The sequence below is a fragment of the Suricata suricatta genome, chromosome 17, assembly GCF_006229205.1.
Source record: "Suricata suricatta isolate VVHF042 chromosome 17, meerkat_22Aug2017_6uvM2_HiC, whole genome shotgun sequence".
NCBI classification, from domain to species: Eukaryota; Metazoa; Chordata; class Mammalia; order Carnivora; family Herpestidae; genus Suricata; species Suricata suricatta.
Window position 1 is genome coordinate 22484709 of NC_043716.1, and position 12650 is coordinate 22497358.

Consider the following 12650-nt stretch of genomic DNA (forward strand, 5'->3'; position numbering starts at 1 on the left):
CTGCACAGTGTTGACCGGTCCCAAGGTGCATAAACTTACAACTGTTAAAGTTTCAAGTGTCATAAACTTAAAGAAAGTGAAATTGTTCGTCAGGACTAAAGAGGTTCAGAGTTCAAACCACTTGGATATGGAGTTAGGTCCTCAGGCCCTCAGAGGCCCCTATCCCCAGAACAGCTCTTTTCAATGATCATTTACTTATTTCTCCATAATGAGGGGGGAACAGTTTGGGGTATGTCTATGCATCAGTCATATTAAAAGTTTAAAACTGCCATAATAATCATACATTTCCATTTAAATTTATGTGGAAGGAAAAGAGAAATTACTCCATTTCTTTATTGCTTAATTTCTTTGATTTTTAGATCTCTTGGGATTGAAATCTTCATCCAATTGCTTTTTATTTTTTTAATTTCTTTTTACTGTTTTATTTATTAGAGAGAGAGAGAGAATGAGAGCAAGCATGATCAGGGGAGAGTCAGAGAGAGAGGGAGACACAGAATCTGAAGACAGGATCCTGGCTCTGAGCTAGCTGTCTGCACAGAGCCTGATGTGGGGCTCGAACCCACAAACTGTGAGATCATGACCTGAGGCGAAGTTGGATGCCCAACCAACTGACCACTCAGGCGCCGCCATCCAATTGCTTTTTAACAACTAGAAAAAGAATCTGTCTTTGGCAATAACATGGAGTTTTAAAAAATGCTATCAAAAACTTTTTCAGCAGGTTTACATCTTTTCAAAACAAAATATTTTAGGGCCACGTGTCTGGCTCCATCAGTAGAGCACGCAACTCTTGATCTCAGGGTTATAAGTTTGAGCCCCATGTTGGGTGTAGGTAGAGGCTACTTACAAAAAAAAAATCTAAAATAAAAAATAACCATAATATTTTCTTAAAAATTTGTTCAAGAAATCATCTAATAAGGGTTTTGACCTCCCACTACTGCTCTCTGCCCAGTGATGGCTAAGCAGGCAGACTCAACTTGCTGTGCAGTGATTATAGCTTTAGTCTTGCCGTTGCTTAGCAAGCTCCTTGGAAGTGCTTTGATTACCATTTCTTTTTAATTTTTAATTCTTATATAATCTCAACCTTGCAGAAGAGTTGTAAAAATAGTATAAAAAATTTCCATATACCCCTCACCAAGATTTCCCAAACATTCATATTTTACCACTATAAATTATTTTCTCTTTGTAATTAATAATATCTTGTGAGACCATACTTTGTGACTATGTAAATATCCGGTTTCTCATCCAAATGTCACCCACTAGCTTAACCATCGTCTGCTGATTCAACTATTAAGTATGATGGTTGCCAAATAGTGATTTTCTAATCCCATCATTCTTTCTACATTTATTAACTGCCATTCTACTGTAAGGGCTTACTTTCCCTTCTCCCATACTTGGTATTTACTCTCCTATTTATTTGTATGTTTTTATATTCTTATTTTAGTCCATAGGTGGTAATATATTACTATAATTTTTTAAAATTTTATAGTTAATTGTCCCAGATTTGGCTGATTGGAGACCTTTCAGTATAGCTCTTTATCATATGGACATGTCCCGTCATTCTTTGAGTGCTTCCTAACTTAGTAGATTAATGTGATGCAAAATATGAAGTTCATCATATTCTTTCCCAGCTCTGGCTCTAGAACCAGCCAATTCTTCAAGGGGCTCTGGTGCCTTTCAGTAGCAAACAGGATTTAGAAACCACATTCTGGGTTCCCAGTGTGCTTATTGCTCCTGGGTGTCATTGCTTCTGAGATTTCTCAGTGGACAGGGCTAGGAACTTATATACACACATATACACATCCATATCTATCTACTAAAAACCGTGAGTTCATACTGTCTTGTCCAATTCTAACCCAGTACTATAAGAAATATTCTACTCTTCTCTCTTTCTCTATTTGTAACGCTCTTCTCTCTCAGTGCGAAAATTGAATTCCATTGTTCATAATATTTTTATTCATTTAACCAATCCCAGAATACATGGCAAGTAGTTTTATAATTGCTATCAAAGCCCCCCAAAAAGACAAAAAAAACCCCAACCATTGTAAAAAAAATTCCACAAAATTTAATATTCATTTATAGTTCAGTTAGTCTGAGAGTATAAAAAAAATTGTATTCTCAAGTTATTTGTCTTGAAATAGCTCCCCTCCCCACCCTCACACCTACATTTCAGTGTGATTATATTATTCATTTGAAAGGTAGTTTGACTTGTTTGCATTCTATCATTAAGATTTTTCCTTATTTGTGTTGTGTTTGTGTGTGTGTTTCTTTTTTTTTTCAATATATGAATCATTAACCTGGTCCCAAAAGAACCACACAAAAAGGAATACTAAAAATAAATGTCATTTTCCATCTTTTGCTTAGTGCCCACCCTCCTCACCCTTTCAACCACATTCCCACCCACCTCTGTTAAATAACCAGTCTTATTAGTCTCTGGCTTATCTTGCATGTTTTCCTTTTTGACCAAAAAGCAGACACAGGCCTACTTTCTCATTTCTCTTTTTTTCCTAACACAAAAGGTAGCATTCTCTACTCATCTGTTTTTTGCTTTTTTCGTTAAACAATATACACTAGAAATCATTCCACAGCAGTGTGCAGACAACTACCTCATTCTTTCTAACACATGTATAGTGCTCTATTATGTGCCTATATCATAGGTTATTCAACCACTTTCTTCTACATGGACATTTAGATGGTCTCCAATATTTTGTAAATACAAACAATGCAGCAATAATTGACCTTATGCATATGTATTTCCATATGGTTGGAGGTATATATTTAGGGTGAATTCTTAGAAGTAGGATAACTAGGGCAAAAGTAAACACACTTGAAGTTTTTAAGATACCTGGTAAGGTTCTAATACAGAGCTTTAAAGTAATTTTTGTGAAAATGCTCATTACTTATTTATCCATATATGTCTTTTTGTTTTAGATTCTGGGCTACTAGACTTTGAATGTCTTTTAAGCAGCACAATTATATCTTAACAAATGTGTTCTGGTGATTATAAGAAATTGAATAACAAAATCCTTCTTAAGTAGTATTAGATTTTGTACATGTGTATTTGGATTTTAGCACCAAAGATAGTAATGTCAAAAATAATGAAGGAAAAAATCCCTTCGATCTGAAAAACAATAGTTATATAAGGCTAGACCACATTCTGTCTACAGGGATGATCAGGGACATCATATTTTTACATCTCCAAGGAGGAGGTATTTCCTCCCAGCAGAGTTGATGATCTGAAGTCACTGGAAACATGATGGATAGTGAAGGGAGCCAGTTTGCTGGTGCTACCAGGCTGGTTAATTATACTGTAAATCATGCAAACACTGACATTTTGAACAAAAACCTCTCCAGACATCATTTCCTTCTCACTGAAAGAACAATTCTTTTAAAAATAGGCAGATTGGTAATTATCTTAGCCTGAGAATGTACAAAATGCAGACATTAATCCCCAGAGATGCAGAGAAGCTTTATTGCTTTGAAGTCTGTGAGGCATTTTAGAAATGCTTTATAAAAATGATTTGACACTCTTGACTGAGCATTGTAGAAGTAAGCACAACCAACTCCCACCTCAGCAGTCTATGGTCAGTATAATAACATTATCCTTGAGTTTTATTATTTATGTCTTTCTTTTGGGAGTCTTCCTTTATATAAAGTCTGGGATTCCCCAATAATTCCCTACCCTTTAGATAGGTGAGTGTTTCATTTGAAAACCTTTGTGGGATTTGAGTTTTCATAGATGAAGATCAAAGATAGAAATTAGTCTTCCACTCCATTGCTGACAGATGTCAACGAATTCTCCCTTGTCCCTTTTGGTTTTTCCACTATAAAAGGAAAAGAATTTCTCTATGGCCCAAATATTGGTATTTTACCACATTTGCTTTATCATTTATACTTTGATGATTTTGTTAACATAGTGTCTGTAAGGGATCTCCACTGTAAATTTACTATTTTTCTTTTGGTAATTAATAAGTACCTTGTGGGACATACATGTGACTCTAAATAACCTCATGTTTCTCATAGGCAGGGGAAGAATTTCATGAAGAAGCTTCAAATTCACAATAGGGGTCTTCACTAGGTCTTTTTCAATGTGGTATTATTGAAACCACCTCATGCCAAACATCTATACCCAAAGAAAACCACATTTCATCTGTTACTGCTTTCTTCTTGACATCAATAAAATGAGTCAATGCAGCCTCAAATCACAAGTTTGGGAATCACGCAAATTGGGTTCAAAATGCTGTATGGCTATATACTGCTTATATAATTAAGATGCTAGCTGCTTAATGTCTTTGAGCCTCAGTTTCTTCTTTGGAAAAACAAAAATAATTACCAATCCCATAGGGTTGTTGTGAGGGATGAGTTCTTCTAATATGAAAATACCCAGAAATGTGTGCAGCATAAAATAGGTACCAATAAATGGTAGCTATGGAAAGCTAATAATGAGGATATTATTTTGGCTTGTTTTAAGCCCTGAGGAAATTTCTGTTTTGGATGGAGACGTTCTGTTATATTAAATACCTATATTGTTGATCCAGCCTCAGACCAGAGCTGATTTAAAACCAGAAAAGCATTTCCCCCCTGCAGTTTCTCCCCAGTAAGTTCCACTGTGGAGTCTATGGACCTAGAGTTTATGCCAATTCTTTGCTTCAATGTGGACTGTCCTCTTAGAGGTTAGTAACGAGATTTCAGAGTCCTTTGTTCCAACAAGACTGGAGTGCCACCATGAGGTCAGCTTTGGTCCTGGTGATATTTACTTGAATTCTGTCCCAATTACAGGAATATTTGAGTAGTTACATTGATATTACATTATACTTACATAAAATCCTGAAAAGTATACTCTATTGACTCTGGGAAGAAAAAATGTACAAAAAGTATAAAAATTTGGATTTCTTACGGTACTTGATTTGAATTTCTAAACTATTATAGTATTGGTGAATCTTGAGAATTTGAAATTGAAAACTTAGCTCCAAGGAAAGTGAGATTTTTATTGAAGTGTGAATGGCTGCCGATTTGTTATCTTGGGCCAATCACCCTCCCCTCAACTTATATTTTAATTAAGCCCCTGAAGCTGTGATCTAGAAGTCTCTGGCTTCCCTTGCAAAGAAATAATTCCTTTTCCAAATGACCATTAGGAACTCCACTCAGGTATCCCACAGAATTCTCAAACTGAGCGCACACAAAGTTAAAGTGATTATATTATCCTCACACAAACCTAGCCCTCCAATATTCTGTATCTCCATGAACAGAGCCACCCTTACCCAGTCACCTAAATTTGAGACATGGGAGTTGTCTTAGGTTTCTCCCTTTCCCCCATCTTCCTACATCTAATCATTAAGGGAGTCTTTTCAATGTTACCTTGTTCCTTAATTCTGCTTCTTTATCCTCTCTCCTTTTGCTACTACCTTATCCCCTCCCTAGACTACTACTGCAATATTTTTTTGGTCTCTATAACTTAAGATATGCCTCCCTTCCATGTTGCTGCGAGAGTGATCTTGTAAAGTTAAAAACTGTTTATATCACTTCCTCAACATCCTTTAATGGCTCAGTTCCTGTAAGATCAAGTCAAAACTCCTTGGTATCCCATAAGGGATATGGAGCCTAGTCCTTACCCACCATCCAGCTGCATCTCTTGCTGCATTATCTGCTACTACCTTGTTTTTAAATTAATACAAATGCATGCAAATTACTTATTTACATTAACTCCTTTATTATTAGAATTTATAACCTCATGTCAACATGTAACTTATGTCATGTATCTTTCCATCCAGAAATACAGCAATTTAATATTTTTTATATCAAGGGCAAACAGATTTGCTGTTTGTTTCATTTTAGTCTCATCTGTGACATTTCTGTGCATGAGCGGAGTGAAAGCACTCTAGGATAGCCCTACACTGAGGTTCATGGAGTGAGGAATATTAGAAAGTCTGAGACTGATCACTTTCTTCTGTTTGGTAAATCACTAGATCTCTGTACTAAGTTTCTGTTTTTTTTTAATTCAAGTATAATTAACAGACAGTGTTATATTAATTTCAGCAACGTTATATATGTTACTCAGCACTCATCATGGTTAGTGTACTCTTCATTCCCTTCGCCTATTTCATCCAGCCCCACCAACTCCCCTCTGGCAGTCACCAGTTTGTTCTCTGTATTTAAGAGTTTGGTTTGGGGCACCTGGGTTATTCAGTTGGTTAAATGTCCAACTCTTGATTTCAGCTCAGGTCAGGATCTCACCATTCATGAGTTTGAGCCCTACATCAGGCTCTGCGCTGACAGTGTGAAGTCTGCTTGAGATTCCCTCTTTCTTTCTCTCCCAGTCCCTCCCCTGGTCTCTCTCTCTCTCTCTCTCTCTCTCTCTCTCTCTTAAATAAATAAATGAACACTTTAAAAAGAGAGAGTCAAGTTTTATCCACTTCTAGCTTTGTTGAACCACTAATAGATCCCCAAACTCAACAGACTTTTCTCATACCTCTTTACATCTGTTGCTACTGTTTTCCTTACTTAAAATAGCTTTACCTGTCTTGTCTAATTTCTCAGCATCTTATTTTTTAAGGGTATGAAAACTTTACCTCCCCTATACACCTTTCCTAACCTTCTACCAAGCCCATATTGCCACCACAGAGCAACTACTCCCTTACCTTCTATGACTTACACTATTGTACCTGTAGAATTTTCTTGCTTTGTTTGAAAGGAGCTCTCTATCCTTAGCTCACTTCAAGCTACTTGAGAGCGAAGACTGTGTCTAAACTGTCTGTGTATCCATAGGGTCTAGTGCATGCTGAGCACTCTGAAAACAGCAATCACAAAGTCTGGGGAATAATAGGCAGGGAGTGGAGAAGAAAAATATTTTCAAAGTTATAATTTTAAGACATGGAGCGATCACTTTGTTCATCAGAACAAGATATCCCAACTAGCGTCCGCTGCAGCGTTATCCAGGCTTTGTGTCCTCGGTTGTCCACTTGAGAAACCATGTGTGTCTGTCAGTCAGACCATACTGGTTTTTGGAGAAATTCCAGTTCTATAAAACCATGATTCAATTTCCTTGCCACTTTTATTGACGATGGTTTTAAATTGCTTTGTTTTGGTTTTTTTCCTCAAGAGGAAATGGTCTCTTAATGAGTCACCTGGACATTGTCAAGATCAGAATTGATAGACAGTTTCCATGTGACTTTATTCATTCCTTCAGCCCAAATTTATTACAAAGCACCAAGCGAAAGACATAGGTCCTTTCCTAAATCCACAAAGTTGACAGTTTCAGAGATCTTTGTCTATTTTTATTTCACCTCATTAGTTCAACAAGATTTATTGACCACTTACAATGAAACAGACTCCATGACAGGCAAACATAATATAACAATAAGTGAGATACAGGCCCAGCCCCCTAAAGGCTTAAAGTCTGGTGTGGGACAGATTTGGAAATAATTACAACGCTACAGGAAAAGAACTAAAATAGAGGTACTTACAAAGTGGCATGAGAACTCATAGAAAGAAGACAGACTCTGTCAAGGCGGGAATATTCAGGGTAAGCTTCACAGAGGGAGAGGAGATATAAAGCTGAGATTTGAATAATATAAGGAGTTTGCCAGAGAGGAAAAGGAGAGAGGGCATCCCAAAAAGAAGGAAAAATATGTAACAAAGGTTCAGAGTTAGAAGAAGCAAAGTCAAAATGAGATGATAAAATTAAAGCTTGGAGAGGTAAATTTGCCTAAGGTCACACAGCTGGTAAGTAAAGAGCTGAGGAGGGTGGGGTTTGAGCCCAGGCTGGAGTTATTCATGGGAGTGTGTCTTATTTCTTGAGAGTGTTGAGAATCCTTGTTCAGGGCACCTGGCATACAAGTTATAGAAACTCAGACTACACTCAGTAAAGAGACAATGGCAAATTATGAGAGGTTTTTAAGCAGAGAAACAGCATGGTCCCATTTGGGCTTCCAAAAAAATAATTCTAGCAGTGATTTTTTTCAAATATTAAAAATAAATTTATTGAGGGGCACCTGGGTGGCTCAGTCAGTTAAGTGTCCAACTCTTGACTTCAGCTCAGGTCATGATCTCGAAGTTTGAAAATTTGAGCCCCTCGTTGGGCTCTGTGCTGACAGTGCGGAGCTTGGTTGGGATTCTCCCTCGCCCCTCTCTCTGGCGCTCCCCTGCTCCTGCTTTCTCTCTCTCTCAAAATAAAGATAAAATTAAAAAAATAATAAATTTCTTCATTAATTTTTTCAACAGTGCTATTATGAACATGCGTGTACATGTAAAATTTGAGTACCTGTTTGAGTGCCTGTTTTCAATTATTTCAGGTATATATCTAAGAGTAGAATTTCTGGGTCATACAGTAATTCTATGTTTAATGTTTGGAGGAACCAACAATTATTTTTCCACAGTGGCTGAATCAGTTTTACATTTTTAACACAAATATATTTAATACACATCCATGTTTATTTATTTATTTATTTATTTAACTCATGAGACTGAGGGATACAGAGCATGAGCCGAGGAGGGGCAGAGAGAGGAGGAGACACAGAATCCAAAGCAGGCTCCAGGCTTTGAGCTGTCAGCACAGAGCACGATGCAGGGCTCAAACCCATGAACTGTGAGATCATTACCTGAGCTGAAGTTGGACGCTTAACCGACTGAGCCACCCAGGCACCCCCACATCCATGTATTTAAAAAAAATTTTTTTTAATGTTTTATTTATTTTGAGACAGAGAGATTCAGAGCATGAGCAAGGAGGGGCAGAGAGAGGGAGACACAGAATCGGAAGCAGGCTTCAGGCTCTGAGCTGTCAGCACAGAGCCTGACGCAGGACTCGAACCCACAAACGTGAGATCATGACCTGAGCTGAAGTTGGACGCTAACCGACTGAGCCACCCTGGCGCCCCCACATCCATGTATTTTAACATGATGTATGAGACTTCCTATTTCTCCATGTTCATTAATTTCGCAAATACACACTGACTACTTTAAATGTTCAATATACAGTGTGGGGCTATAAAGAGGAAAGAAATGGAAATGATATTTTAAGACATAATGAGGCCAGATGTCATCTAGTTGATTAAATTATGGATGTGTCATCTAATTCCTCAAATTCTTCACAACTCATGATTTAAAAAAATTTTTTTTATAGTTGGCATACAGTGTTACATTAGCTTCAGGTGCACAATGTAGCAATTGAACAAGTCTGTATGTTATGCTGTACTCACCACAAGTGTACCTGCTGTCACCACACAACATTATTACAATGTCATTGACTCTATTCCCTATGCTGCACCTTTTATTCCCATGACTTATTCATTCCACAGCTGGAAGCCCGTATCTCCCACACCCTTCACCTATTTTGCCCATACCCACACACTCCAGCAGTGATTCTTAACGCTGACTGCAATTAAAATCATTTGAGAAGGTTTCAGAAATTATAGGCCAGCTACTCCAAGGCAACTTGCTGACTTTGGTGTTAGGCAGCAAATGAAGGTGATTCCTAAAACAATCAAAACAAAATTTCTAGGAATGGGGCCTAGTTTTATTTTGTTTGGTTTTTTAAGTTCCTCAGAGGATTCCAATGTGCAGTGAGGGTCAGGAACTACTCAGCTAGGAGAAGGCTGAAAGATGGAAAAAAACAAATATTTATTAAGCTCTTACTATCTATGTGATTTTGTTCCAAGCACTTTCTATAATAACTATAATCTCTATATGTTAGGAGATGTAGATACGTAGTACCTTGAGCCACTTCAACCATCTTGAGCCCTATGTAGTGAACAATCCCATTGTTCCTAGCCTTCAAGGTAAATATTCTAATCCTATAATCCCTATTTTGCCAATGAGGAAATTGAAGCAGACTGGTGAAATAACTTGTCTAAGGTTGTCACATTAGTAGATACAACTGGTACAAATCTTTCTGGTAGTCCAAACCCATGCTCTTTCCACGATGCAGCAGTGCCTATGAGCCATGCTTAAGTCTCAGAACTATCCTGAAGTGTCACAATCCTCATTTTACAAATGAGGAAACTGGTCCTGATGAGGAAACTAGTCCAATCAGGTTAATCTGAACAGGTTACAGCTTATTGGACATGCTGGGAGGGATTTAAACTCAGACCTCTTTAACTTCTACTATTCAATACTCACTACAATTTGTTTCTCTAAAAGAATGGAGGCATTCTGGATTAATATAATCTGGAGTACTCTTTTTTTAATGTGTATTTAGGACATCCAGATGGCCAACAGACACATGAAATGATGTTAAAATGTCACTCAACATCAAGAAATACAAATCAAAACCACAGTGAGATACCACCTCACACCTGTCAGAATGGCTAACATTAAAAACTCAGGCAACAACAGATGCTGGAAAGGGTGTGGAGAAAGAGAACCTCTTTTGCACTGCTGGTGGGAATGTGAACTGGTATAGCCATTCTGGAACACAGTATGAAGATTCCACAAAAAATTAAAAATAGAACTACCCTATGACCCAGCAATTGCACTACTCGGTATTTATCCAAGGGATACAGGTGTGCTGTTTCAAAGGGACACATGCACCCCAATGTTTATAGCAGCACTATTGACAATAGCCAAAGTATGGAAACAGCTCAAATGTCCATCAATGGATGAATGGATAAAGAAGATGTGGTATATATATGCAATGAACTATTACTCAGCAATGAAAAAGAATGAAATCTTGCCATTTGCAACTACATGGATGGAACTGGAGGGTATCAAGCTAAGTGTAATTAGAGAAAGACAAATCATATGACTTCACTCATATGAGGACTTTAAGACACAAAACAGATGAACATAAGGGAAGGGAAGCAATAATATAAAAACAGGGAGGGGGACAAAAACATAAGAGACTCTTAAATATGGAGAACAAACAGAGGGTTGCTGGAGGGGTTGTGGGAGGGGGGATGGGCTAAATGGGTAAGGGGCATTAAGGATTCTACTCTTGAAATCATTGTTGCACTATATGCTAACTAACTTGGATGTAAATTTAAAAAATAATAAAATAATGAAGGGATGAAAAAAATGTTTATTTAGTTTTGAGAAGGGGAGGGGCAGAGAGAGAAAGAGAGAGTCTCCTCATTCAGTGCAGAGCCTGATGCGGGGCTTGGACCCAAGAACTGTGAGATCATGACCTGAGCTGAAATCTTGAGTCTGATGCTCAACTGACTGAGCTACCGACGCGCCCCAACCCAGAGTATTATTCTTAATAAGGAGAACAATCCCTAGGGATTTCTACTTCCTTCTTGGGTCTCAGGAGGCTAACCCTCTGTTGAACTACCAATTCCAGGGGGCTTTTCTTGGGGGGGGGAGGAATGGGTCACAAAGAATTCTGTGACAATCCTCTATCATATTTACCTGAAAAATCTTAACCTTGGCTAAATTCAGCACTACAACGTCTTCACACCCTTATCTAAGCAGCTGAATTATGCTGATTGGTTTCTTTTTTAAGTCAGTGTCTCCAACTCTTATGGGCATTCACTGCTCGGCAATGTTACACATTTTCCTACTAAGTTCATTTTCTCACTCTTAGAGGACACTATTTTCATACCATTTCTTCCATCCTCAACCCTCCAATGATTCCTGACAAAATCTCATCCCATCCACTTCTCATTAGTCTGTCTCCATTCTCTGTTGTGTCAACAATTTCTATCTTTTCACTGGATCATTCCTTATGATTTACAAGCATCCCCTATCATCTAGTTTTTAAAATGTCTAAAACAAAAAGCAAAATCTCCTTTGAGCCCACATCTTCTCATGATCACCCTACTTCTCTGTTTTCCTTCTCAGCTAAACCTATTGCAAAGAGTTGGCTTCAACACAGTCGCCCCTGTCCACCTTTATCAATTCAATCATCTCCATCCATCATGCCACTGAAACTGATATTACCAAGGTCACTAGTGACCTCCATGTTGCCAAATGTAGTAATCTTTCTCGTCGGTCCTCAGTCTCTCAACAGCCTTTGAAATAGATTACCTTCTTCTGAATTTTTTTTCTGCCTTGGGTGACACCAGATTCCTTATCTTCCTATCTCATTGGTTATTTCTTCTCAAACTTCTGTGTTTTATTTAGACATAGCCTTCTCTGCCTGACCAATAAATGTTGGAGTACTCTGAGGGTCAGTCCTGGATCCCCTTCAAACCCCTATTTACACAATCTCTCTAAGTGACCACCTTCATAATCATGCTTTTTTTTTTAAATCATTTCATTGTTTTTTCCATGATGAGTCTACTCTTTAATCCCCATCCCCTATTTGCCCCATCTTCGTCCCGCCCACCTTCCCTGTGATAACCATCCATTTCTTCTCTATAGTTAAGAGTCGGCTCGGGGTGCCTGGCTGGCTCATTTGATATAGCATGCAAATCTTGATCTTGGGGTCTTAAGTTCAAACCCCACACTGAGTGTTGAGGGTTTTTTTTTTTAATTAAAAAAATAAGGGGCACCTGGGTTGCTCAGTCTGTTAAGTGTCCAACTTTGGCTCAGGTTATAATCTCACTGTTCATGGGTTTGAGCCCTGCTCTGTGCTGACAGCTCAGAGCCTGGAGCCTGCTTCAGATTCTGTGTCTCCCTCTCTCTCTGCCCCTCAAGCAGGGGCTCGTGCTCTGTCTCTCAAAAATAAACATTAAATGTTTTTTATTTAAAAATTAAAATATATATACCCCCAAATTAAA